The sequence below is a fragment of the Saccoglossus kowalevskii genome, chromosome 8 (genome assembly GCF_978046115.1).
Source record: "Saccoglossus kowalevskii chromosome 8, keSacKowa6.1, whole genome shotgun sequence".
Taxonomy (NCBI): Eukaryota; Metazoa; Hemichordata; class Enteropneusta; family Harrimaniidae; genus Saccoglossus; species Saccoglossus kowalevskii.
This window is the reverse complement of record NC_140648.1, coordinates 9,744,250-9,769,970: the sequence shown is the minus strand read 5'-3', so window position 1 is coordinate 9,769,970 and position 25,721 is coordinate 9,744,250. Positions and strand designations below refer to the sequence as shown.

Genomic DNA, 25,721 nt, shown 5'->3' with positions numbered 1-25,721 from the left:
ATATATTACACACACATTTCAAAGCAACAGGTGATTGGGACTTACGGAAAGAGTTTTTTCAATACAACTTTATTTCATGACATTATTGTGTCTCATTACTACAGTAATCTATTATTATACGAGTATATTTCGTTAGACTTTCTAGTCATTGCAATTCAATATCTCAAAATAATAAATAATTACAAATGTTTCTCAAAACTGTATCTGTCACTGTCACGTCTCAACACTACAGTCAGCAATCTAATTGAATGCCATTCTTTGTTTTCTTCGGCACAAACTGTCAATTAGTCAATTTACTTCAATATTTTCTTCAAAGTCAATATGTTTTTGCATATAAAAGTATGATTATGGTAGTTTTAAACCAAAATGCTGGTAACAATGACTCCGTGGCGCAACGGTATCGCGTCTCACTCCAGATCAGAAGGCTGCGTGTTCGAATCACGTCGGGGTCAGTGGTCTGTCTTTTTTAGGGGCACTCTTAATATATACTAATATATTTGTTCAATTCTTTTAAAAGATTCCTCTCATTAGTAAATAGCGCCCTCATTCAGCAATAATTAGAATGAGTGGTTGGTCAAAAGTTTGATGAGTCAGGTGCATCTATTGGCTAAGCTTGTTGTACATAGATGCAAATGAGTATAGGACCATTAATGCTGTAGAAGAGTATATTGGAAGGAGTGTAGGATTCTATGTTTGTAATGACTAGTTGTAATGTGTTGTTTTCAGGATGCAGCCTGATATTTGTTGCTTTCTTAGTTGTTCAATTATGGCTACATTTTTTTGTGGTGGGTGGAAGATGTGTTATTGGTTGCTGAGTTCTTATTTATACACCCTGCAAGCTTGAAATGGTATGGTCCAAATGGCGGTGTCTTCTAATAACGTGGCATCAAATTGATTTCTGTTTATTTATTTACTGTTGTAGATCATGAGAACTAGCCACTGAATATGATGTCGGGAATAAATGGCATTCTGAACAAGCTTTATTAATTATTGCTGGCAATAAATTTTTCAAATGTCTTGAAACAGATTCAAATATAAGGATATGGATTGTAAAATATTAAGGTTAAATAGTGTCCAACAAATTAATTTGTAAATGGTAAATTTATTTTAAAGAATTCAGTGAAAATATTATAAAATAAAATTAATTAAATAGAAATATTATGTGTATTTTTGTTTGTGGAAACTTGGCTGGCCCACTTAAAAATACAAAGATGTGAGGTCAGCAGTTCATTGTTTCTTTTTAATGTTGTTATTTGTGGAAAAACTGGTATTTTAAAGACTGCAAACAATAAAACACTCACAGTGCAATGCTAGTTCAGCAACATGTCTATTCTCTTGCTTGAGTGTGAAAGTACATAGTTTAGTGAGTAACTCTTATTATTTTAAATATTAGAATTTCTTTTCTTTGGGAAAGTTCTTCTATAAAAATAGAACAGATATATTTGTTAAATATTGGCATTCAGGGATGCATTAGTTAATATATGAAGCTACAATATATCGTTATTTTAAACAGGCTTGATTGAATGGTATATCATCCAGTAATATTATCGATACATTTACATTTCATTGTTAGGGGCTACATGACAGGATACACATGTCACGGCAACAATCTTCTTGTGATACACATGTCACGGCAACAACCTCCTTGTGATACACATGTCACGGCAACAATCTCATTGTGGTCTGTGCGATTTATGTCGTTGGCTTCACCAATACAGCATTCCTATATCTATGGGTATCGATTTTGTTTTTACAAGTTTTTTAAGTTATCTCTTCAACATTATCAAATTGTATTGAAATTATGTCATCCAATTCCTCGATAGTATAGTGGTGAGTATCTCCGCCTGTCACGCGGAAGACCGGGGTTCAATTCCCCGTCGGGGAGATTATTTTTGAGAAACTCATCTTTTTCCTTTTGTTACACATGAATATCTTGCATACATACTGTCACAAGAAATACACATCAAGCGTAGACAGGTGCATCACTAAGGACAATATTGCATGCATAAATTAACGGTCACTGAGTGACCCTTCTTTATTCACAAGAAATACACATCAAGCGTACACAGGTGCATCACTAAAGACATTGGGTTTCTTTTCTTCTTAAGATGTATGCAACTGAATAACTTGACCAACCAAATCTGTGCAGTTTCATTTAAAATCACTCATACATTACCGTTGAGTCGGAATATATATACAAGGCATAGTTTGATTCGTCCAACAAATCTGTCAAAAATGTACATATATTACACACACATTTCAAAGCAACAGGTGATTGGGACTTACGGAAAGAGTTTTTTCAATACAACTTTATTTCATGACATTATTGTGTCTCATTACAACAGTAATCTATTATTATACGAGTATATTTCGTTACATTTTTCCAGTCATTGCAATTCAAAGTCTCAAAATAATAAATAATTACAAATGTTTCTCAAAACTGTATCTGTCACTATCACGTCTCAACACTACATTCAGCAATCTAATTGAATGCCATTCTTTGTTTTCTTCGGCATAAACTGTCAATTAGTCAATTTACTTCAATATTTTCTTCAAAGTCAATATGTTTTTGCATATAAAAGTATGATTATGGTAGTTTTAAACCAAAATGCTGGTAACAATGACTCCGTGGCGCAACGGTAGCGCGTCTGACTCCAGATCAGAAGGCTGCGTGTTCGAATCACGTCGGGGTCAGTGGCCCCTGTTTTTTAGGGGCACTCTTAATATATACTAATATATCTGTTCAATTCTTTTAAAAGATTCCTCTCATTAGTAAATAGCGCCCTCATTCAGCAATAATTAGAATGAGTGGTTGGTCAAAAGTTTGATGAGTCAGGTGCATATATTGGCTAAGCTTGTTGTACATAGATGCAAATGAGTATAGGACCATTAATGCTGTAGAAGAGTGTATTGGAAGGAGTGTAGGATTCTATGTTTGTAATGACTAGTTGTAATGTGTTGTTTTCAGGATGCAGCCTGATATTTGTTGCTTTCTTAGTTGTTCAATTATGGCTACATTTTTTTGTAGTGGGTGGAAGATGTGTTATTGGTTGCTGAGTTCTTATTTATACACCCTGCAAGCTTGAAATGGTATGGTCCAAATGGCGGTGTCTTCTAATAACGTGGCATCAAATTGATTTCTGTTTATTTATTTACTGTTGTAGATCATGAGAACTAGCCACTGAATATGATGTCGGGAATAAATGGCATTCTGAACAAGCTTTATTAATTATTGCTGGCAATAAATTTTTCAAATGTCTTGAAACTGATTCAAATATAAGGATATGGATTGTAAAATATTAAGGTTAAATAGTGTCCAACAAATTAATTTGTAAATGGTAAATTTATTTTAAAGAATTCAGTGAAAATATTATACAATAAAATTAATTAAATAGAAATATTATGTGTATTTTTGTTTGTAGAAACTTGGCTGGCCCACGTAAAAATACAAAGATGTGAGATCAGCAGTTCATTGTTTCTTTTTAATGTTGTTATTTGTGGAAAAACTGGTATTTTAAAGACTGCAAACAATAAAACACTCACAGTGCAATGCTAGTTCAGCAACATGTCTATTCTCTTGCTTGAGTGTGAAAGTACATAGTTTAGTGAGTAACTCTTATCATTTTAAATATTAGAATTTCTTTTCTTTGGGAAAGTTCTTTTATAAAAATAGAACAGATATATTTGTTAAATATTGGCATTCAGGGATGCATTAGATAATATATGAAGCTACAATATATCGTTATTTTAAACAGGCTTGATTGAATGGTATATCATCCAGTAATATTATTGATACATTTACATTTCATTGTTAGGGGCTACATGACAGGATACACATGTCACGGCAACAATCTCCTTGTGATACACATGTCACGGCAACAATCTCCTTGTGGTTTGTGCGATTTATGTCGTTGGTTTCACCAATACAGCATTCCCATATCTATGGGTTTCGATTTTGTGTTTACAAGTTTGTTAAGTTATCTCTTCAACATTATCGAAATGTATTGAAATTATGTTATCCAATTCCTCGATAGTATAGTGGTGAGTATCTCCGCCTGTCACGCGGAAGACCGGGGTTCAATTCCACGTCGGTGAGGTTATTTTTGAGAAACTCGCCTTTTTCCCTTTTGTTACACATGAATTTCTTGCATACATACTGTCACAAGAAATACACATCAAGCGTACACAGGTGCATCACTAAGGACAATATTGCATGCGTAAATTAATGGTCACTGAGTGACCCTTCTTTATTCACAAGAAATACACATCAAGCGTACACAGGTGCATCACTAAAGACAATGGGTCTCTTTCCTCTTTAAGATGTATGCAACTGAAGAACTTGACCAACCAAATCTGTGCAGTTTCATTTAAAATCACTCATACATTACCGTTGAGTCGGAATATATATACAAGGCATAGTTTGATTCGTCCAACAAATCTGTCAAAAATGTACATATATTACACACACATTTCAAAGCAACAGGTGATTGGGACTTACGGAAAGAGTTTTTTCAATACAACTTTATTTCATGACATTATTGTGTCTCATTACAACAGTAATCTATTATTATACGAGTATATTTCGTTAGATTTTTCCAGTCATTGCAATTCAAAGTCTCAAAATAATAAATAATTACAAATGTTTCTCAAAACTGTATCTGTCACTATCACGTCTCAACACTACAGTCAGCAATCTAATTGAATGCCATTCTTTGTTTTCTTCGGCATAAACTGTCAATTAGTCAATTTACTTCAATATTTTCTTCAAAGTCAATATGTTTTTGCATATAAAAGTATGATTATGGTAGTTTTAAACCAAAATGCTGGTAACAATGACTCCGTGGCGCAACGGTAGCGCGTCTGACTCCAGATCAGAAGGCTGCGTGTTCGAATCACGTCGGGGTCAGTGGTTTCTCTTTTTTAGGGGCACTCTTAATATATACTAATATATCTGTTCAATTCTTTTAAAATATTCCCCTCATTGGTAAATAACGCCCTCATTCAGCAATAATTAGAATGAGTGGTTGGTCAAAAGTTTGATGAGTCAGGTGCATCTATTGGCTAAGCTTGTTGTACATAGATGCAAATGAGTATAGGACCATTAATGCTGTAGAAGAGTGTATTGAAAGGAGTGTAGGATTCTATGTTTGTAATGACTAGTTGTAATGTGTTGTTTTAAGGATGCAGCCTGATATTTGTTGCTTTCTTAGTTGTTCAATTATGGCTACATTTTTTTGTGGTGGGTGGAAGATGTGTTATTGGTTGCTGAGTTCTTATTTATACACCCTGCAAGCTTGAAATGGTATGGTCCAAATGGCGGTGTCTTCTAATAACGTGGCATCAAATTGATTTCTGTTTATTTATTTACTGTTGTAGATCATGAGAACTAGCCACTGAATATGATGTCGGGAATAAATGGCATTCTGAACAAGCTTTATTAATTATTGCTGGCAATACATTTTTCAAATGTCTTGAAACTGATTCAAATATAAGGATATGGATTGTAAAATATTAAGGTTAAATAGTGTCCAACAAATTAATTTGTAAATGGTAAATTTATTTTAAAGAATTCAGTGAAAATATTATACAATAAAATTAATTAAATAGAAATATTATGTGTATTTTTGTTTGTAGAAACTTGGCTGGCCCACTTAAAAATACAAAGATGTGAGGTCAGCAGTTCATTGTTTCTTTTTAATGTTGTTATTTGTGGAAAAACTGGTATTTTAAAGACTGCAAACAATAAAACACGCACAGTGCAATGCTAGTTCAGCAACATGTCTATTCTCTTGCTTGAGTGTGAAAGTACATAGTTTAGTGAGTAACTCTTATCATTTTAAATATTAGAATTTCTTTTCTTTGGGAAAGTTCTTTTATAAAAATAGAACAGATATATTTGTTAAATATTGGCATTCAGGGATGCATTAGATAATATATGAAGCTACAATATATCGTTATTTTAAACAGGCTTGATTGAATGGTATATCATCCAGTAATATTATCGATACATTTACATTTCATTGTTCGGGGCTACATGACAGGATACACATGTCACGGCAACAATCTTCTTGTGATACACATGTCACGGCAACAACCTCCTTGTGATACACATGTCACGGCAACAATCTCCTTGTGGTCTGTGCGATTTATGTCGTTGGCTTCACCAATACAGCATTCCTATATCTATGGGTATCGATTTTGTTTGTACAAGTTTTTTAAGTTATCTCTTCAACATTATCAAATTGTATTGAAATTATGTCATCCAATTCCTCGATAGTATAGTGGTGAGTATCTCCGCCTGTCATGCGGAAGACCGGGGTTCAATTCCCCGTCGGGGAGATTATTTTTGAGAAACTCATCTTTTTCCTTTTGTTACACATGAATATCTTGCATACATACTGTCACAAGAAATACACATCAAGCGTAGACAGGTGCATCACTAAGGACAATATTGCATGCATAAATTAACGGTCACTGAGTGACCCTTCTTTATTCACAAGAAATACACATCAAGCGTACACAGGTGCATCACTAAAGACATTGGGTTTCTTTTCTTCTTAAGATGTATGCAACTGAATAACTTGACCAACCAAATCTGTGCAGTTTCATTTAAAATCACTCATACATTACCGTTGAGTCGGAATATATATACAAGGCATAGTTTGATTCGTCCAACAAATCTGTCAAAAATGTACATATATTACACACACATTTCAAAGCAACAGGTGATTGGGACTTACGGAAAGAGTTTTTTCAATACAACTTTATTTCATGACATTATTGTGTCTCATTACAACAGTAATCTATTATTATACGAGTATATTTTGTTAGATTTTTCCAGTCATTGCAATTCAAAGTCTCAAAATAATAAATAATTACAAATGTTTCTCAAAACTGTATCTGTCACTATCACGTCTCAACACTACAGTCAGCAATCTAATTGAATGCCATTCTTTGTTTTCTTCGGCATAAACTGTCAATTAGTCAATTTACTTCAATATTTTCTTCAAAGTCAATATGTTTTTGCATATAAAAGTATGATTATGGTAGTTTTAAACCAAAATGCTGGTAACAATGACTCCGTGACGCAACGGTAGCGCGTCTGACTCCAGATCAGAAGGCTGCGTGTTCGAATCACGTCGGGGTCAGTGGTTTCTCTTTTTTAGGGGCACTCTTAATATATACTAATATATCTGTTCAATTCTTTTAAAAGATTCCCCTCATTGGTAAATAACGCCCTCATTCAGCAATAATTAGAATGAGTGGTTGGTCAAAAGTTTGATGAGTCAGGTGCATCTATTGGCTAAGCTTGTTGTACATAGATGCAAATGAGTATAGGACCATTAATGCTGTAGAAGAGTGTATTGAAAGGAGTGTAGGATTCTATGTTTGTAATGACTAGTTGTAATGTGTTGTTTTAAGGATGCAGCCTGATATTTGTTGCTTTCTTAGTTGTTCAATTATGGCTACATTTTTTTGTGGTGGGTGGAAGATGTGTTATTGGTTGCTGAGTTCTTATTTATACACCCTGCAAGCTTGAAATGGTATGGTCCAAATGGCGGTGTCTTCTAATAACGTGGCATCAAATTGATTTCTGTTTATTTATTTACTGTTGTAGATCATGAGAACTAGCCACTGAATATGATGTCGGGAATAAATGGCATTCTGAACAAGCTTTATTAATTATTGCTGGCAATAAATTTTTCAAATGTCTTGAAACAGATTCAAATATAAGGATATGGATTGTAAAATATTAAGGTTAAATAGTGTCCAACAAATTAATTTGTAAATGGTAAATTTATTTTAAAGAATTCAGTGAAAATATTATACAATAAAATTAATTAAATAGAAATATTATGTGTATTTTTGTTTGTAGAAACTTGGCTGGCCCACTTAAAAATACAAAGATGTGAGGTCAGCAGTTCATTGTTTCTTTTTAATGTTGTTATTTGTGGAAAAACTGGTATTTTAAAGACTGCAAACAATAAAACACGCACAGTGCAATGCTAGTTCAGCAACATGTCTATTCTCTTGCTTGAGTGTGAAAGTACATAGTTTAGTGAGTAACTCTTATCATTTTAAATATTAGAATTTCTTTTCTTTGGGAAAGTTCTTTTATAAAAATAGAACAGATATATTTGTTAAATATTGGCATTCAGGGATGCATTAGATAATATATGAAGCTACAATATATCGTTATTTTAAACAGGCTTGATTGAATGGTATATCATCCAGTAATATTATCGATACATTTACATTTCATTGTTAGGGGCTACATGACAGAATACACATGTCACGGCAACAATCTTCTTGTGATACACATGTCACGGCAACAACCTCCTTGTGATACACATGTCACGGCAACAATCTCCTTGTGGTCTGTGCGATTTATGTCGTTGGCTTCACCAATACAGCATTCCTATATCTATGGGTATCGATTTTGTTTTTACAAGTTTTTTAAGTTATCTCTTCAACATTATCAAATTGTATTGAAATTATGTTATCCAATTCTTCGATAGTATAGTGGTGAGTATCTCCGCCTGTCACGCGGAAGACCGGGGTTCAATTCCCCGTCAGGGAGGTTATTTTTGAGAAACTCACCTTTTTCCCTTTTGTTACACATGAATATCTTGCATACATACTGTCACAAGAAATACACATCAAGCGTAGACAGGTGCATCACTAAGGACAATATTGCATGCATAAATTAACGGTCACTGAGTGACCCTTCTTTATTCACAAGAAATACACATCAAGCGTACACAGGTGCATCACTAAAGACATTGGGTTTCTTTTCTTCTTAAGATGTATGCAACTGAATAACTTGACCAACCAAATCTGTGCAGTTTCATTTAAAATCACTCATACATTACCGTTGAGTCGGAATATATATACAAGGCATAGTTTGATTCGTCCAACAAATCTGTCAAAAATGTACATATATTACACACACATTTCAAAGCAACAGGTGATTGGGACTTACGGAAAGAGTTTTTTCAATACAACTTTATTTCATGACATTATTGTGTCTCATTACAACAGTAATCTATTATTATACGAGTATATTTCGTTAGATTTTTCCAGTCATTGCAATTCAAAGTCTCAAAATAATAAATAATTACAAATGTTTCTCAAAACTGTATCTGTCACTATCACGTCTCAACACTACAGTCAGCAATCTAATTGAATGCCATTCTTTGTTTTCTTCGGCATAAACTGTCAATTAGTCAATTTACTTCAATATTTTCTTCAAAGTCAATATGTTTTTGCATATAAAAGTATGATTATGGTAGTTTTAAACCAAAATGCTGGTAACAATGACTCCGTGGCGCAACGGTAGCGCGTCTGACTCCAGATCAGAAGGCTGCGTGTTCGAATCACGTCGGGGTCAGTGGTTTCTCTTTTTTAGGGGCACTCTTAATATATACTAATATATCTGTTCAATTCTTTTAAAAGATTCCCCTCATTGGTAAATAACGCCCTCATTCAGCAATAATTAGAATGAGTGGTTGGTCAAAAGTTTGATGAGTCAGGTGCATCTATTGGCTAAGCTTGTTGTACATAGATGGAAATGAGTATAGGACCATTAATGCTGTAGAAGAGTGTATTGGAAGGAGTGTAGGATTCTATGTTTGTAATGACTAGTTGTAATGTGTTGTTTTAAGGATGCAGCCTGATATTTGTTGCTTTCTTAGTTGTTCAATTATGGCTACATTTTTTTGTGGTGGGTGGAAGATGTGTTATTGGTTGCTGAGTTCTTATTTATACACCCTGCAAGCTTGAAATGGTATGGTCCAAATGGCGGTGTCTTCTAATAACGTGGCATCAAATTGATTTCTGTTTATTTATTTACTGTTGTAGATCATGAGAACTAGCCACTGAATATGATGTCGGGAATAAATGGCATTCTGAACAAGCTTTATTAATTATTGCTGGCAATACATTTTTCAAATGTCTTGAAACTGATTCAAATATAAGGATATGGATTGTAAAATATTAAGGTTAAATAGTGTCCAACAAATTAATTTGTAAATGGTAAATTTATTTTAAAGAATTCAGTGAAAATATTATACAATAAAATTAATTAAATAGAAATATTATGTGTATTTTTGTTTGTAGAAACTTGGCTGGCCCACTTAAAAATACAAAGATGTGAGGTCAGCAGTTCATTGTTTCTTTTTAATGTTGTTATTTGTGGAAAAACTGGTATTTTAAAGACTGCAAACAATAAAACACGCACAGTGCAATGCTAGTTCAGCAACATGTCTATTCTCTTGCTTGAGTGTGAAAGTACATAGTTTAGTGAGTAACTCTTATCATTTTAAATATTAGAATTTCTTTTCTTTGGGAAAGTTCTTTTATAAAAATAGAACAGATATATTTGTTAAATATTGGCATTCAGGGATGCATTAGATAATATATGAAGCTACAATATATCGTTATTTTAAACAGGCTTGATTGAATGGTATATCATCCAGTAATATTATCGATACATTTACATTTCATTGTTAGGGGCTACATGACAGGATACACATGTCACGGCAACAATCTTCTTGTGATACACATGTCACGGCAACAACCTCCTTGTGATACACATGTCACGGCAACAATCTCCTTGTGGTCTGTGCGATTTATGTCGTTGGCTTCACCAATACAGCATTCCTATATCTATGGGTATCGATTTTGTTTGTACAAGTTTTTTAAGTTATCTCTTCAACATTATCAAATTGTATTGAAATTATGTCATCCAATTCCTCGATAGTATAGTGGTGAGTATCTCCGCCTATCATGCGGAAGACCGGGGTTCAATTCCCCGTCGGGGAGATTATTTTTGAGAAACTCATCTTTTTCCTTTTGTTACACATGAATATCTTGCATACATACTGTCACAAGAAATACACATCAAGCGTAGACAGGTGCATCACTAAGGACAATATTGCATGCATAAATTAACGGTCACTGAGTGACCCTTCTTTATTCACAAGAAATACACATCAAGCGTACACAGGTGCATCACTAAAGACATTGGGTTTCTTTTCTTCTTAAGATGTATGCAACTGAATAACTTGACCAACCAAATCTGTGCAGTTTCATTTAAAATCACTCATACATTACCGTTGAGTCGGAATATATATACAAGGCATAGTTTGATTCGTCCAACAAATCTGTCAAAAATGTACATATATTACACACACATTTCAAAGCAACAGGTGATTGGGACTTACGGAAAGAGTTTTTTCAATACAACTTTATTTCATGACATTATTGTGTCTCATTACAACAGTAATCTATTATTATACGAGTATATTTTGTTAGATTTTTCCAGTCATTGCAATTCAAAGTCTCAAAATAATAAATAATTACAAATGTTTCTCAAAACTGTATCTGTCACTATCACGTCTCAACACTACAGTCAGCAATCTAATTGAATGCCATTCTTTGTTTTCTTCGGCATAAACTGTCAATTAGTCAATTTACTTCAATATTTTCTTCAAAGTCAATATGTTTTTGCATATAAAAGTATGATTATGGTAGTTTTAAACCAAAATGCTGGTAACAATGACTCCGTGGCGCAACGGTAGCGCGTCTGACTCCAGATCAGAAGGCTGCGTGTTCGAATCACGTCGGGGTCAGTGGTTTCTCTTTTTTAGGGGCACTCTTAATATATACTAATATATCTGTTCAATTCTTTTAAAAGATTCCCCTCATTGGTAAATAACGCCCTCATTCAGCAATAATTAGAATGAGTGGTTGGTCAAAAGTTTGATGAGTCAGGTGCATCTATTGGCTAAGCTTGTTGTACATAGATGCAAATGAGTATAGGACCATTAATGCTGTAGAAGAGTGTATTGAAAGGAGTGTAGGATTCTATGTTTGTAATGACTAGTTGTAATGTGTTGTTTTAAGGATGCAGCCTGATATTTGTTGCTTTCTTAGTTGTTCAATTATGGCTACATTTTTTTGTGGTGGGTGGAAGATGTGTTATTGGTTGCTGAGTTCTTATTTATACACCCTGCAAGCTTGAAATGGTATGGTCCAAATGGCGGTGTCTTCTAATAACGTGGCATCAAATTGATTTCTGTTTATTTATTTACTGTTGTAGATCATGAGAACTAGCCACTGAATATGATGTCGGGAATAAATGGCATTCTGAACAAGCTTTATTAATTATTGCTGGCAATAAATTTTTCAAATGTCTTGAAACAGATTCAAATATAAGGATATGGATTGTAAAATATTAAGGTTAAATAGTGTCCAACAAATTAATTTGTAAATGGTAAATTTATTTTAAAGAATTCAGTGAAAATATTATACAATAAAATTAATTAAATAGAAATATTATGTGTATTTTTGTTTGTAGAAACTTGGCTGGCCCACTTAAAAATACAAAGATGTGAGGTCAGCAGTTCATTGTTTCTTTTTAATGTTGTTATTTGTGGAAAAACTGGTATTTTAAAGACTGCAAACAATAAAACACGCACAGTGCAATGCTAGTTCAGCAACATGTCTATTCTCTTGCTTGAGTGTGAAAGTACATAGTTTAGTGAGTAACTCTTATCATTTTAAATATTAGAATTTCTTTTCTTTGGGAAAGTTCTTTTATAAAAATAGAACAGATATATTTGTTAAATATTGGCATTCAGGGATGCATTAGATAATATATGAAGCTACAATATATCGTTATTTTAAACAGGCTTGATTGAATGGTATATCATCCAGTAATATTATCGATACATTTACATTTCATTGTTAGGGGCTACATGACAGAATACACATGTCACGGCAACAATCTTCTTGTGATACACATGTCACGGCAACAACCTCCTTGTGATACACATGTCACGGCAACAATCTCCTTGTGGTCTGTGCGATTTATGTCGTTGGCTTCACCAATACAGCATTCCTATATCTATGGGTATCGATTTTGTTTGTACAAGTTTTTTAAGTTATCTCTTCAACATTATCAAATTGTATTGAAATTATGTTATCCAATTCTTCGATAGTATAGTGGTGAGTATCTCCGCCTGTCACGCGGAAGACCGGGGTTCAATTCCCCGTCAGGGAGGTTATTTTTGAGAAACTCACCTTTTTCCCTTTTGTTACACATGAATATCTTGCATACATACTGTCACAAGAAATACACATCAAGCGTAGACAGGTGCATCACTAAGGACAATATTGCATGCATAAATTAACGGTCACTGAGTGACCCTTCTTTATTCACAAGAAATACACATCAAGCGTACACAGGTGCATCACTAAAGACATTGGGTTTCTTTTCTTCTTAAGATGTATGCAACTGAATAACTTGACCAACCAAATCTGTGCAGTTTCATTTAAAATCACTCATACATTACCGTTGAGTCGGAATATATATACAAGGCATAGTTTGATTCGTCCAACAAATCTGTCAAAAATGTACATATATTACACACACATTTCAAAGCAACAGGTGATTGGGACTTACGGAAAGAGTTTTTTCAATACAACTTTATTTCATGACATTATTGTGTCTCATTACAACAGTAATCTATTATTATACGAGTATATTTCGTTAGATTTTTCCAGTCATTGCAATTCAAAGTCTCAAAATAATAAATAATTACAAATGTTTCTCAAAACTGTATCTGTCACTATCACGTCTCAACACTACAGTCAGCAATCTAATTGAATGCCATTCTTTGTTTTCTTCGGCATAAACTGTCAATTAGTCAATTTACTTCAATATTTTCTTCAAAGTCAATATGTTTTTGCATATAAAAGTATGATTATGGTAGTTTTAAACCAAAATGCTGGTAACAATGACTCCGTGGCGCAACGGTAGCGCGTCTGACTCCAGATCAGAAGGCTGCGTGTTCGAATCACGTCGGGGTCAGTGGTTTCTCTTTTTTAGGGGCACTCTTAATATATACTAATATATTTGTTCAATTCTTTTAAAAGATTCCTCTCATTAGTAAATAGCGCCCTCATTCAGCAATAATTAGAATGAGTGGTTGGTCAAAAGTTTGATGAGTCAGGTGCATCTATTGGCTAAGCTTGTTGTACATAGATGCAAATGAGTATAGGACCATTAATGCTGTAGAAGAGTGTATTGGAAAGAGTGTAGGATTCTATGTTTGTAATGACTAGTTGTAATGTGTTGTTTTCAGGATGCAGCCTGATATTTGTTGCTTTCTTAGTTGTTCAATTATGGCTACATTTTTTTGTGGTGGGTGGAAGATGTGTTATTGGTTGCTGATTTCTTATTTATACACCCTGCAAGCTTGAAATGGTATGGTCCAAATGGCGGTGTCTTCTAATAACGTGGCATCAAATTGATTTCTGTTTATTTATTTACTGTTGTAGATCATGAGAACTAGCCACTGAATATGATGTCGGGAATAAATGGCATTCTGAACAAGCTTTATTAATTATTGCTGGCAATAAATTTTTCAAATGTCTTGAAACAGATTCAAATATAAGGATATGGATTGTAAAATATTAAGGTTAAATAGTGTCCAACAAATTAATTTGTAAATGGTAAATTTATTTTAAAGAATTCAGTGAAAATATTATAAAATAAAATTAATTAAATAGAAATATTATGTGTATTTTTGTTTGTGGAAACTTAGCTGGCCCACATAAAAATACAAAGATGTGAGATCAGCAGTTCATTGTTTTTTTGTTAATGTTGTTATTTGTGGAAAAACTGGTATTTTAAAGACTGCAAACAATAAAACACTCACAGTGCAATGCTAGTTCAGCAACATGTCTATTCTCTTGCTTGAGTGTGAAAGTACATAGTTTAGTGAGTAACTCTTATCATTTTAAATATTAGAATTTCTTTTCTTTGGGAAAGTTCTTTTATAAAAATAGAACAGATATATTTGTTAAATATTGGCATTCAGGGATGCATTAGATAATATATGAAGCTACAATATATCGTTATTTTAAACAGGCTTGATTGAATGGTATATCATCCAGTAATATTATCGATACATTTACATTTCATTGTTAGGGGCTACATGACAGAATACACATGTCACGGCAACAATCTTCTTGTGATACACATGTCACGGCAACAACCTCCTTGTGATACACATGTCACGGCAACAATCTCCTTGTGGTCTGTGCGATTTATGTCGTTGGCTTCACCAATACAGCATTCCTATATCTATGGGTATCGATTTTGTTTTTACAAGTTTTTTAAGTTATCTCTTCAACATTATCAAATTGTATTGAAATTATGTTATCCAATTCCTCGATAGTATAGTGGTGAGTATCTCCGCCTGTCACGCGGAAGACCGGGGTTCAATTCCCCGTCGGGGAGATTATTTTTGAGAAACTCATCTTTTTCCTTTTGTTACACATGAATATCTTGCATACATACTGTCACAAGAAATACACATCAAGCGTAGACAGGTGCATCACTAAGGACAATATTGCATGCATAAATTAATGGTCACTGAGTGACCCTTCTTTATTCACAAGAAATACACATCAAGCGTACACAGGTGCATCACTAAAGACAATGGGTCTCTTTTCTCTTTAAGATGTATGCAACTGAATAACTTGACCAACCAAATCTGTGCAGTTTCATTTAAAATCACTCATACATTACCGTTGAGTCGGAATATATATACAAGGCATAGTTTGATTCGTCCAACAAATCTGTCAAAAATGTACATATATTACACACACATTTCAAAGCAACAGGTGATTGGGACTTACGGAAAGAGTTTTTTCAATACAACTTTATTTCATGACATTATTGTGTGTCATTACAACAGTAATCTATTATTATACGAGTATATTTCGTTAGACTTTCCAGTCATTGCAATTCAAAGTCTCAAAATAATAAATAGTTACAAATGTTTCTCAAAACTGTATCTGTCACTGTCACGTCTCAACACTACAGTCAGCAATCAAATTGAATGCCATTCTTTGTTTTCTTCGGCATAAACTGTCAATTAGTCAATTTACTTCAATATTTTCTTCAAAGTCGATATGTTTTTGCATATAAAAGTATGATTATGGTAGTTTTAATCCAAAATGCTGGTAACAATGACTCCGTGGCGCAACGGTAGCGCGTCTGACTCCAGATCAGAAGGCTGCGTGTTCGAATCACGTCGGGGTCAGTGGTTTCTCTTTTTTAGGGGCACTCTTAATATATACTAATATACCTGTTCAATTCTTTTAAAAGATTCCTCTCCTTAGTAAATAGCGCCCTCACTCAGCAATAATTAGAATGAGTGGTTGGTCAAAAGTTTGATGAGTCAGGTGCATCTATTGGCTAAGCTTGTTGTACATAGATGCAAATGAGTATAGGACCATTAATGCTGTAGAAGAGTGTATTGGAAGGAGTGTAGGATTCTATGTTTGTAATGACTAGTTGTAATGTGTTGTTTTCAGGATGCAGCTTGATATTTGTTGCTTTCTTAGTTGTTCAATTATGGCTACATTTTTTGTGGTGGGTGGAAGATGTGTTTATTGATTGCTGAGTCATTATTTATACACCCTGCAAGCTTGAAATGGTATGGTCCAAATGGCGGTGTCTTCTAATAACATGGCATCAAATTGATTTCTGTTTATTTATTTACTGTTGTAGATCATGAGAACTAGCCACTGAATATGATGTCGGGAATAAATGGCATTCTGAACAAGCTTTATTAATTATTGCTGGCAATAATTTTTTCAAATGTCTTGAAACAGATTCAAATATAAGGATATGGATTGTAAAATATTAAGGTTAAATAGTGTCCAACAAATTAATTTGTAAATGGTAAATTTATTTTAAAGAATTCAGTGAAAATATTATAAAATAAAATTAATTAAATAGAAATATTATGTGTATTTTTGTTTGTGGAAACTTAGCTGGCCCACATAAAAATACAAAGATGTGAGATCAGCAGTTCATTGTTTTTTTGTTAATGTTGTTATTTGTGGAAAAACTGGTATTTTAAAGACTGCAAACAATAAAACACTCACAGTGCAATGCTAGTTCAGCAACATGTCTATTCTCTTGCTTGAGTGTGAAAGTACATAGTTTAGTGAGTAACTCTTATCATTTTAAATATTAGAATTTCTTTTCTTTGGGAAAGTTCTTTTATAAAAATAGAACAGATATATTTGTTAAATATTGGCATTCAGGGATGCATTAGATAATATATGAAGCTACAATATATCGTTATTTTAAACAGGCTTGATTGAATGGTATATCATCCAGTAATATTATCGATACATTTACATTTCATTGTTAGGGGCTACATGACAGAATACACATGTCACGGCAACAATCTTCTTGTGATACACATGTCACGGCAACAACCTCCTTGTGATACACATGTCACGGCAACAATCTCCTTGTGGTCTGTGCGATTTATGTCGTTGGCTTCACCAATACAGCATTCCTATATCTATGGGTATCGATTTTGTTTTTACAAGTTTTTTAAGTTATCTCTTCAACATTATCAAATTGTATTGAAATTATGTTATCCAATTCCTCGATAGTATAGTGGTGAGTATCTCCGCCTGTCACGCGGAAGACCGGGGTTCAATTCCCCGTCGGGGAGATTATTTTTGAGAAACTCATCTTTTTCCTTTTGTTACACATGAATATCTTGCATACATACTGTCACAAGAAATACACATCAAGCGTAGACAGGTGCATCACTAAGGACAATATTGCATGCATAAATTAATGGTCACTGAGTGACCCTTCTTTATTCACAAGAAATACACATCAAGCGTACACAGGTGCATCACTAAAGACAATGGGTCTCTTTTCTCTTTAAGATGTATGCAACTGAATAACTTGACCAACCAAATCTGTGCAGTTTCATTTAAAATCACTCATACATTACCGTTGAGTCGGAATATATATACAAGGCATAGTTTGATTCGTCCAACAAATCTGTCAAAAATGTACATATATTACACACACATTTCAAAGCAACAGGTGATTGGGACTTACGGAAAGAGTTTTTTCAATACAACTTTATTTCATGACATTATTGTGTGTCATTACAACAGTAATCTATTATTATACGAGTATATTTCGTTAGACTTTCCAGTCATTGCAATTCAAAGTCTCAAAATAATAAATAGTTACAAATGTTTCTCAAAACTGTATCTGTCACTGTCACGTCTCAACACTACAGTCAGCAATCAAATTGAATGCCATTCTTTGTTTTCTTCGGCATAAACTGTCAATTAGTCAATTTACTTCAATATTTTCTTCAAAGTCGATATGTTTTTGCATATAAAAGTATGATTATGGTAGTTTTAATCCAAAATGCTGGTAACAATGACTCCGTGGCGCAACGGTAGCGCGTCTGACTCCAGATCAGAAGGCTGCGTGTTCGAATCACGTCGGGGTCAGTGGTTTCTCTTTTTTAGGGGCACTCTTAATATATACTAATATACCTGTTCAATTCTTTTAAAAGATTCCTCTCCTTAGTAAATAGCGCCCTCACTCAGCAATAATTAGAATGAGTGGTTGGTCAAAAGTTTGATGAGTCAGGTGCATCTATTGGCTAAGCTTGTTGTACATAGATGCAAATGAGTATAGGACCATTAATGCTGTAGAAGAGTGTATTGGAAGGAGTGTAGGATTCTATGTTTGTAATGACTAGTTGTAATGTGTTGTTTTCAGGATGCAGCTTGATATTTGTTGCTTTCTTAGTTGTTCAATTATGGCTACATTTTTTGTGGTGGGTGGAAGATGTGTTTATTGATTGCTGAGTCATTATTTATACACCCTGCAAGCTTGAAATGGTATGGTCCAAATGGCGGTGTCTTCTAATAACATGGCATCAAATTGATTTCTGTTTATTTATTTACTGTTGTAGATCATGAGAACTAGCCACTGAATATGATGTCGGGAATAAATGGCATTCTGAACAAGCTTTATTAATTATTGCTGGCAATAATTTTTTCAAATGTCTTGAAACTGATTCAAATACAAGGATATGGATTGTAAAATATTAAGGTTAAATAGTGTCCAACAAATTAATTTGTAAATGGTAAATTTATTTTAAAGAATTCAGTGAAAATATTATACAATAAAATTAATTAAATAGAAATATTATGTGTATTTTTGTTTGTGGAAACTTGGCTGGCCCACTTAAAAATACAAAGATGTGATGTCAGCAGTTCATTGTTTTTTTTAATGTTGTTATTTGTGGAAAAACTGGTATTTTAAAGACTGCAAACAATAAAACACTCACAGTGCAATGCTAGTTCAGCAACATGTCTATTCTCTTGCTTGAGTGTGAAAGTACATAGTTTAGTGAGTAACTCTTATTATTTTAAATATTAGAATTTCTTTTCTTTGGGAAAGTTCTTTTATAAAAATAGAACAGATATATTTGTTAAATATTGGCATTCAGGGATGCATTAGATAATATATGAAGCTACAATATATCATTATTTTAAACAGGCTTGATTGAATGGTATATCATCCAGTAATATTATCGATACATTTACATTTCATTGTTAGGGGCTACATGACAGGATACACATGTCACGGCAACAATCTCCTTGTGATACACATGTCACGGCAACAATCTCCTTGTGGTCTGTGCGATTTATGTCGTTGGCTTCACCAATACAGCATTCCTATATCTATGGGTATCGATTTTGTTTTTACAGGTTGTTAAGTTATCTCTTTAACATTATCGAATTGTATTGAAATTATGTTATCCAATTCTTCGATAGTATAGTGGTGAGTATCTCCGCCTGTCACGCGGAAGACCGGGGTTCAATTCCCCGTCGGGGAGGTTATTTTTGAGAAACTCACTTTTTTCTTTTTGTTACACGTGAATTTCTTGCATACATACTGTCACAAGAAATACACATCAAGCGTACACAGGTGCATCACTAAGGACAATATTGCATGCATAAATTAACGGTCACTGAGTGACCCTTCTTTATTCACAAGAAATACACATCAAGCGTACACAGGTGCATCACTAAAGACAATGGGTCTCTTTTCTCTTTAAGATGTATGCAACTGAATAACTTGACCAACCAAATCTGTGCAGTTTCATTTAAAATCACTCATACATTACCGTTGAGTCGGAATATATATACAAGGCATAGTTTGATTCGTCCAACAAATCAGTCAAAAATGTACATATATTACACACACATTTCAAAGCAACAGGTGATTGGGACTTACGGAAAGAGTTTTTTCAATACAACTTTATTTCATGACATTATTGTGTGTCATTACAACAGTAATCTATTATTATACGAGTATATTTCGTTAGACTTTCTAGTCATTGCAATTCAAAGTCTCAAATAATAAATAGTTACAAATGTTTCTCAAAACTGTATCTGTCACTGTCACGTCTCAACACTACAGTCAGCAATCAAATTGAATGCCATTCTTTGTTTTCTTCGGCATAAACTGTCAATTAGTCAATTTACTTCAATATTTTCTTCAAAGTCAATATGTTTTTGCATATAAAAGTATGATTATGGTAGTTTTAATCCAAAATGCTGGTAACAATGACTCCGTGGCGCAACGGTAGCGTGTCTGACTCCAGATCAGAAGGCTGCGTGTTCGAATCACGTCGGGGTCAGTGGTTTCTCTTTTTTAGGGGCACTCTTAATATATACTAATATACCTGTTCAATTCTTTTAAAAAATTCCTCTCCTTAGTAAATAGCGCCCCCACTCAGCAATATTTAGAATGAGTGGTTGGTCAAAAGTTTGATGAGTCAGGTGCATCTATTGGCTAAGCTTGTTGTACATAGATGCAAATGAGTATAGGACCATTAATGCTGTAGAAGAGTGTATTGGAAGGAGTGTAGGATTCTATGTTTGTAATGACTAGTTGTAATGTGTTGTTTTCAGGATGCAGCTTGATATTTGTTGCTTTCTTAGTTGTTCAATTATGGCTACATTTTTTGTGGTGGGTGGAAGATGTGTTTATTGATTGCTGAGTCATTATTTATACACCCTGCAAGCTTGAAATGGTATGGTCCAAATGGCGGTGTCTTCTAATAACATGGCATCAAATTGATTTCTGTTTATTTATTTACTGTTGTAGATCATGAGAACTAGCCACTGAATATGATGTCGGGAATAAATGGCATTCTGAACAAGCTTTATTAATTATTGCTGGCAATAAATTTTTCAAATGTCTTGAAACTGATTCAAATACAAGGATATGGATTGTAAAATATTAAGGTTAAATAGTGTCCAACAAATTAATTTGTAAATGGTAAATTTATTTTAAAGAATTCAGTGAAAATATTATACAATAAAATTAATTAAATAGAAATATTATGTGTATTTTTGTTTGTGGAAACTTGGCTGGCCCACTTAAAAATACAAAGATGTAATGTCAGCAGTTCATTGTTTTTTTTAATGTTGTTATTTGTGGAAAAACTGGTATTTTAAAGACTGCAAACAATAAAACACTCACAGTGCAATGCTAGTTCAGCAACATGTCTATTCTCTTGCTTGAGTGTGAAAGTACATAGTTTAGTGAGTAATTCTTATTATTTTAAATATTAGAATTTCTTTTCTTTGGGAAAGTTCTTTTATAAAACTAGAACAGATATATTTGTTAAATATTGGCATTCAGGGATGCATTAGATAATATATGAAGCTACAATATATCATTATTTTAAACAGGCTTGATTGAATGGTATATCATCCAGTAATATTATCGATACATTTACATTTCATTGTTAGGGGCTACAAGACAGGATACACATGTCACGGCAACAATCTCCTTGTGATACACATGTCACGGCAACAATCTCCTTGTGGTCTGTGCGATTTATGTCGTTGGCTTCACCAATACAGCATTCCTATATCTATGGATATCGATTTTGTTTTTACAGGTTGTTAAGTTATCTCTTTAACATTATCGAATTGTATTGAAATTATGTTATCCAATTCTTCGATAGTATAGTGGTGAGTATCTCCGCCTGTCACGCGGAAGACCGGGGTTCAATTCCCCGTCGGGGAGGTTATTTTTGAGAAACTCACTTTTTTCTTTTTGTTACACATGAATTTCTTGCATACATACTGTCACAAGAAATACACATCAAGCGTACACAGGTGCATCACTAAGGACAATATTGCTTGCATAAATTAACGGTCACTGAGTGACCCTTCTTTATTCACAAGAAATACACATCAAGCGTACACAGGTGCATCACTAAAGACAATGGGTCTCTTTTCTCTTTAAGATGTATGCAACTGAATAACTTGACCAACCAAATCTGTGCAGTTTCATTTAAAATCACTCATACATTACCGTTGAGTCGGAATATATATACAAGGCATAGTTTGATTCGTCCAACAAATCTGTCAAAAATGTACATATATTACACACACATTTCAAAGCAACAGGTGATTGGGACTTACGGAAAGAGTTTTTTCAATACAACTTTATTTCATGACATTATTGTGTGTCATTACAACAGTAATCTATTATTATACGAGTATATTTCGTTAGACTTTCCAGTCATTGCAATTCAAAGTCTCAAAATAATAAATAGTTACAAATGTTTCTCAAAACTGTATCTGTCACTGTCACGTCTCAACACTACAGTCAGCAATCAAATTGAATGCCATTCTTTGTTTTCTTCGGCATAAACTGTCAATTAGTCAATTTACTTCAATATTTTCTTCAAAGTCGATATGTTTTTGCATATAAAAGTATGATTATGGTAGTTTTAATCCAAAATGCTGGTAACAATGACTCCGTGGCGCAACGGTAGCGCGTCTGACTGCAGATCAGAAGGCTGCGTGTTCGAATCACGTCGGGGTCAGTGGTTTCTCTTTTTTAGGGGCACTCTTAATATATACTAATATACCTGTTCAATTCTTTTAAAAGATTCCTCTCCTTAGTAAATAGCGCCCTCACTCAGCAATAATTAGAATGAGTGGTTGGTCAAAAGTTTGATGAGTCAGGTGCATCTATTGGCTAAGCTTGTTGTACATAGATGCAAATGAGTATAGGACCATTAATGCTGTAGAAGAGTGTATTGGAAGGAGTGTAGGATTCTATGTTTGTAATGACTAGTTGTAATGTGTTGTTTTCAGGATGCAGCTTGATATTTGTTGCTTTCTTAGTTGTTCAATTATGGCTACATTTTTTGTGGTGGGTGGAAGATGTGTTTATTGATTGCTGAGTCATTATTTATACACCCTGCAAGCTTGAAATGGTATGGTCCAAATGGCGGTGTCTTCTAATAACATGGCATCAAATTGATTTCTGTTTATTTATTTACTGTTGTAGATCATGAGAACTAGCCACTGAATATGATGTCGGGAATAAATGGCATTCTGAACAAGCTTTATTAATTATTGCTGGCAATAATTTTTTCAAATGTCTTGAAACTGATTCAAATACAAGGATATGGATTGTAAAATATTAAGGTTAAATAGTGTCCAACAAATTAATTTGTAAATGGTAAATTTATTTTAAAGAATTCAGTGAAAATATTATACAATAAAATTAATTAAATAGAAATATTATGTGTATTTTTGTTTGTGGAAACTTGGCTGGCCCACTTAAAAATACAAAGATGTGATGTCAGCAGTTCATTGTTTTTTTTAATGTTGTTATTTGTGGAAAAACTGGTATTTTAAAGACTGCAAACAATAAAACACTCACAGTGCAATGCTAGTTCAGCAACATGTCTATTCTCTTGCTTGAGTGTGAAAGTACATAGTTTAGTGAGTAACTCTTATTATTTTAAATATTAGAATTTCTTTTCTTTGGGAAAGTTCTTTTATAAAAATAGAACAGATATATTTGTTAAATATTGGCATTCAGGGATGCATTAGATAATATATGAAGCTACAATATATCATTATTTTAAACAGGCTTGATTGAATGGTATATCATCCAGTAATATTATCGATACATTTACATTTCATTGTTAGGGGCTACATGACAGGATACACATGTCACGGCAACAATCTCCTTGTGATACACATGTCACGGCAACAATCTCCTTGTGGTCTGTGCGATTTATGTCGTTGGCTTCACCAATACAGCATTCCTATATCTATGGGTATCGATTTTGTTTTTACAGGTTGTTAAGTTATCTCTTTAACATTATCGAATTGTATTGAAATTATGTTATCCAATTCTTCGATAGTATAGTGGTGAGTATCTCCGCCTGTCACGCGGAAGACCGGGGTTCAATTCCCCGTCGGGGAGGTTATTTTTGAGAAACTCACTTTTTTCTTTTTGTTACACGTGAATTTCTTGCATACATACTGTCACAAGAAATACACATCAAGCGTACACAGGTGCATCACTAAGGACAATATTGCTTGCATAAATTAACGGTCACTGAGTGACCCTTCTTTATTCACAAGAAATACACATCAAGCGTACACAGGTGCATCACTAAAGACAATGGGTCTCTTTTCTCTTTAAGATGTATGCAACTGAATAACTTGACCAACCAAATCTGTGCAGTTTCATTTAAAATCACTCATACATTACCGTTGAGTCGGAATATATATACAAGGCATAGTTTGATTCGTCCAACAAATCTGTCAAAAATGTACATATATTACACACACATTTCAAAGCAACAGGTGATTGGGACTTACGGAAAGAGTTTTTTCAATACAACTTTATTTCATGACATTATTGTGTGTCATTACAACAGTAATCTATTATTATACGAGTATATTTCGTTAGACTTTCCAGTCATTGCAATTCAAAGTCTCAAAATAATAAATAGTTACAAATGTTTCTCAAAACTGTATCTGTCACTGTCACGTCTCAACACTACAGTCAGCAATCAAATTGAATGCCATTCTTTGTTTTCTTCGGCATAAACTGTCAATTAGTCAATTTACTTCAATATTTTCTTCAAAGTCAATATGTTTTTGCATATAAAAGTATGATTATGGTAGTTTTAATCCAAAATGCTGGTAACAATGACTCTGTGGCGCAACGGTAGCGCGTCTGACTCCAGATCAGAAGGCTGCGTGTTCGAATCACGTCGGGGTCAGTGGTTTCTCTTTTTTAGGGGCACTCTTAATATATACTAATATATTTGTTCAATTCTTTTAAAAGATTCCTCTCATTAGTAAATAGCGCCCTCATTCAGCAATAATTAGAATGAGTGGTTGGTCAAAAGTTTGATGAGTCAGGTGCATCTATTGGCTAAGCTTGTTGTACATAGATGCAAATGAGTATAGGACCATTAATGCTGTAGAAGAGTGTATTGGAAGGAGTGTAGGATTCTATGTTTGTAATGACTAGTTGTAATGTGTTGTTTTCAGGATGCAGCCTGATATTTGTTGCTTTCTTAGTTGTTCAATTATGGGTCAGTGGTTTCTCTTTTTTAGGGGCACTCTTAATATATACTAATATATCTGTTCAATTCTTTTAAAAGATTCCTCTCATTGGTAAATAGCGCCCTCATTCAGCAATAATTAGAATGAGTGGTTGGTCAAAAGTTTGATGAGTCAGGTGCATCTATTGGCTAAGCTTGTTGTACATAGATGCAAATGAGTATAGGACCATTAATGCTGTAGAAGAGTGTATTGGAAGGAGTGTAGGATTCTATGTTTGTAATGACTAGTTGTAATGTGTTGTTTTCAGGATGCAGCCTGATATTTGTTGTTTTCTTAGTTGTTCAATTATGGCTACATTTTTTTGTGGTGGGTGGAAGATGTGTTATTGGTTGCTGAGTTCTTATTTATACACCCTGCAAGCTTGAAATGGTATGGTCCAAATGGCGGTG

At 33.7% G+C, this 25,721-nt stretch overlaps 17 non-coding genes across 17 annotated transcripts; all 17 read left to right on the top strand.

The window, feature by feature from the left end:
* The first annotated feature begins 380 nt into the window (after window positions 1-380).
* TRNAW-CCA (transfer RNA tryptophan (anticodon CCA)) lies at window positions 381-452 on the top strand. Its single transcript has one exon. It is a non-coding gene; the product is annotated as a tRNA-Trp (tRNA).
* Window positions 453-1,813: 1,361 nt separating this feature from the next.
* TRNAD-GUC (transfer RNA aspartic acid (anticodon GUC)) lies at window positions 1,814-1,885 on the top strand. The gene has a single exon. It is a non-coding gene; the product is annotated as a tRNA-Asp (tRNA).
* Window positions 1,886-2,622: 737 nt separating this feature from the next.
* TRNAW-CCA (transfer RNA tryptophan (anticodon CCA)) lies at window positions 2,623-2,694 on the top strand. The gene has a single exon. It is a non-coding gene; the product is annotated as a tRNA-Trp (tRNA).
* Window positions 2,695-4,834: 2,140 nt separating this feature from the next.
* On the top strand, window positions 4,835-4,906 carry TRNAW-CCA (transfer RNA tryptophan (anticodon CCA)). Its single transcript has one exon. It is a non-coding gene; the product is annotated as a tRNA-Trp (tRNA).
* A 1,361-nt stretch (window positions 4,907-6,267) lies between these two features.
* TRNAD-GUC (transfer RNA aspartic acid (anticodon GUC)) lies at window positions 6,268-6,339 on the top strand. Its single transcript has one exon. It is a non-coding gene; the product is annotated as a tRNA-Asp (tRNA).
* Window positions 6,340-7,076: 737 nt separating this feature from the next.
* TRNAW-CCA (transfer RNA tryptophan (anticodon CCA)) lies at window positions 7,077-7,148 on the top strand. The gene has a single exon. It is a non-coding gene; the product is annotated as a tRNA-Trp (tRNA).
* A 2,171-nt stretch (window positions 7,149-9,319) lies between these two features.
* On the top strand, window positions 9,320-9,391 carry TRNAW-CCA (transfer RNA tryptophan (anticodon CCA)). Its single transcript has one exon. It is a non-coding gene; the product is annotated as a tRNA-Trp (tRNA).
* Window positions 9,392-10,752: 1,361 nt separating this feature from the next.
* On the top strand, window positions 10,753-10,824 carry TRNAD-AUC (transfer RNA aspartic acid (anticodon AUC)). Its single transcript has one exon. It is a non-coding gene; the product is annotated as a tRNA-Asp (tRNA).
* Window positions 10,825-11,561: 737 nt separating this feature from the next.
* Window positions 11,562-11,633, top strand: TRNAW-CCA (transfer RNA tryptophan (anticodon CCA)). Its single transcript has one exon. It is a non-coding gene; the product is annotated as a tRNA-Trp (tRNA).
* Window positions 11,634-13,804: 2,171 nt separating this feature from the next.
* Window positions 13,805-13,876, top strand: TRNAW-CCA (transfer RNA tryptophan (anticodon CCA)). Its single transcript has one exon. It is a non-coding gene; the product is annotated as a tRNA-Trp (tRNA).
* A 1,362-nt stretch (window positions 13,877-15,238) lies between these two features.
* Window positions 15,239-15,310, top strand: TRNAD-GUC (transfer RNA aspartic acid (anticodon GUC)). The gene has a single exon. It is a non-coding gene; the product is annotated as a tRNA-Asp (tRNA).
* A 736-nt stretch (window positions 15,311-16,046) lies between these two features.
* TRNAW-CCA (transfer RNA tryptophan (anticodon CCA)) lies at window positions 16,047-16,118 on the top strand. The gene has a single exon. It is a non-coding gene; the product is annotated as a tRNA-Trp (tRNA).
* Window positions 16,119-17,480: 1,362 nt separating this feature from the next.
* Window positions 17,481-17,552, top strand: TRNAD-GUC (transfer RNA aspartic acid (anticodon GUC)). Its single transcript has one exon. It is a non-coding gene; the product is annotated as a tRNA-Asp (tRNA).
* Window positions 17,553-18,288: 736 nt separating this feature from the next.
* Window positions 18,289-18,360, top strand: TRNAW-CCA (transfer RNA tryptophan (anticodon CCA)). Its single transcript has one exon. It is a non-coding gene; the product is annotated as a tRNA-Trp (tRNA).
* A 2,135-nt stretch (window positions 18,361-20,495) lies between these two features.
* Window positions 20,496-20,567, top strand: TRNAW-CCA (transfer RNA tryptophan (anticodon CCA)). The gene has a single exon. It is a non-coding gene; the product is annotated as a tRNA-Trp (tRNA).
* Window positions 20,568-22,703: 2,136 nt separating this feature from the next.
* On the top strand, window positions 22,704-22,775 carry TRNAC-GCA (transfer RNA cysteine (anticodon GCA)). Its single transcript has one exon. It is a non-coding gene; the product is annotated as a tRNA-Cys (tRNA).
* Window positions 22,776-24,911: 2,136 nt separating this feature from the next.
* Window positions 24,912-24,983, top strand: TRNAW-CCA (transfer RNA tryptophan (anticodon CCA)). Its single transcript has one exon. It is a non-coding gene; the product is annotated as a tRNA-Trp (tRNA).
* Window positions 24,984-25,721: the final 738 nt, after the last annotated feature.